Raw genomic sequence first — 2,578 nt, forward strand, 5'->3', positions numbered from 1 at the left:
GCACGTTTGTTTGGTAACCTTGGAAAGTGCACCTTTTGCACCGACCGAGTATCTTTTCTTGGCTATGTTGTTACTCCACAGGGAATTGAAGTTGATAAAGCCAAGATTGAAGCTATTGAGAGTTGGCCGCAGCCCAAAACGGTCACACAAGTGAGGAGTTTCCTTGGCCTCGCTGGTTTCTATAGGCGTTTTGTGAGAGATTTCAGCACCATTGCTGCACCTCTCAACGAGCTTACAAAGAAGGATGTGCCTTTTGTTTGGGGTACCGCACAGGAAGAAGCCTTCACGTATTGAAAGATAAGTTGACACATGCTCCTTTACTCCAACTTCCTAATTTCAATAAGACTTTTGAGGTTGAATGTGATGCTAGTGGAATTGGATTAGGAGGTGTGTTATTACAAGATGGAAAACCTGTTGCATACTTTTCTGAAAAATTGAGTGGGCCTAGTCTGAACTATTCTACTTATGATAAAGAATTATATGCTCTTGTTCGGACCTTAGAAACATGGCAACATTATTTATGGCCCAAGGAATTTGTTATACATTCTGATCATGAATCTTTGAAACACATTAAAAGTCAAGCAAAACTGAACCGTAGACATGCTAAATGGGTTGAATTCATTGAGACTTTCCCTTATGTCATTAAACACAAGAAGGGTGAAGAAAATGTTATTGCTGATGCATTGTCTCGTCGTTATACTATGCTTTCACAACTTGACTTTAAAATATTTGGTTTGGAGACCATCAAAGATCAATATGTTCATGATGTTGAATTTAAAGATGTATTGCAGAATTGTAAGGAAGGGAGAACTTGGAACAAGTTTGTTCTTAACGATGGATTTGTGTTTTGTGCTAAAAAGCTATGCATTCCAGCTAGCTCCGTTCGTCTTTTGTTGTTGCAGGAGGCGCATGGAGGAGGATTAATGGGACACTTTGGCGTCAAGAAGACGGAGGATATACTTGCTACACATTTCTTTTGGCCAAAGATGAGACGGGATGTTGAGCGTTTTGTTGCTCGCTGCACTACATGTCAAAGAGCTAAGTCACGACTCAATCCTCATGGTTTATATATGCCTTTGCCTGTACCTAGTGTTCCTTGGGAGGATATATCTATGGACTTTGTTTTAGGTTTACCTCGAACAAAGAAGGGGAGGGATAGCATATTTGTTGTCGTGGATAGGTTCTCGAAAATGGCACACTTTATACCATGTCATAAAAGCGATGATGCTGTTAATGTTGCTGATTTGTTCTTTCGTGAAATTATTCGCTTGCATGGTGTGCCAAATACTATTGTTTCAGATCGTGATACTAAATTTCTTAGCCACTTTTGGAGATGTTTATGGGCTAAGTTGGGGACTAAGCTGCTTTTTAGTACTACTTGTCACCCCCAAACTGATGGACAAACTGAAGTAGTCAATAGAACATTGTCTACTATGCTTAGGGCTGTTTTGAAGAATAACAAGAAAATGTGGGAAGAATGCTTGCCTCATATTGAATTTGCTTATAATCGTTCATTTCATTCTACTACTAAGATGTGCCCTTTTGAAATTGTGTATGGTTTCCTACCTTGTGCACGTATTGATTTGTTGCCTCTTCCATCTTCGGAGAAGGTTAATTTTGATGCTAAAGAACGTGCTGAATTGATTTTAAAAATGCATGAGTTAACTAAGGAAAACATTGAGCGTATGAATGCTAAATATAAACTTGCTGGAGATAAGGGTAGAAAAAATGTTGTGTTTGCACCTCGAGATCTTGTTTGGTTACATTTGCGTAGGGATAGATTTCCTAATTTGCGCAAATCAAAGCTAATGCCACGTGCTGATGGTCCTTTTAAGGTGTTAGAGAAAATAAATGATAATGCATATAAACTTGAGCTGCCTGCAGATTTTGGGGTTAGTCCCACTTTTAACATTGCAGATTTGAAGCCTTATTTGGGTGAGGACGATGAACTTTCATCGAGGACGACTTCATTTCAAGAAGGGGAGGATGATGAGGACATCAATACCATTGTTACACCCATAGCCCCTGCTGCTATACATACTGGACCGATTACTAGAGCTCGCGCACGCCAATTGAATTATCAGGTACTTTCGTTTCTTGGTAACGATTTTAATGTTCATAAGAATATGATGCTGCCTAAATTGGATACATTTGTTTTGCTTACAAATGAAGGGCCTAGCTTGGGCAAGAAAGATGAACCTTGGAGCAAGTTCAAGCATGGAGATGATGGCATGCGCAAGCGGAACAAGAACGGAGTTACAAGTGATGATTCTAGGACTTTGAAGCCACCATAATGAGTGCATGAAGCATGGGAGGAAATATACAAGATGCCACTTCATAAATTTCGTCTAGAGGCTATTTTAGGTGCTGCGTCAACTTATTATTGGGCCAGGCCCATGTATTTTCGAAGTACTTAAGTATAGGCTGTTTTTAGAGTCCGTATGTGTGGGGAAACAAGAGTTAGGGTTGGTTTTGGACCCCTCCACCAAGGGCCACGAAATTCCCCCTCTCTCCTCCATATATACAGCCCTTAGGGCATCGTTTAGACTTTGGGTTTTGTTTAGATTAAAAGTTCGCC

Source organism: Triticum urartu, chromosome 2, assembly GCF_003073215.2.
Source record: "Triticum urartu cultivar G1812 chromosome 2, Tu2.1, whole genome shotgun sequence".
NCBI lineage: Eukaryota > Viridiplantae > Streptophyta > Magnoliopsida > Poales > Poaceae > Triticum > Triticum urartu.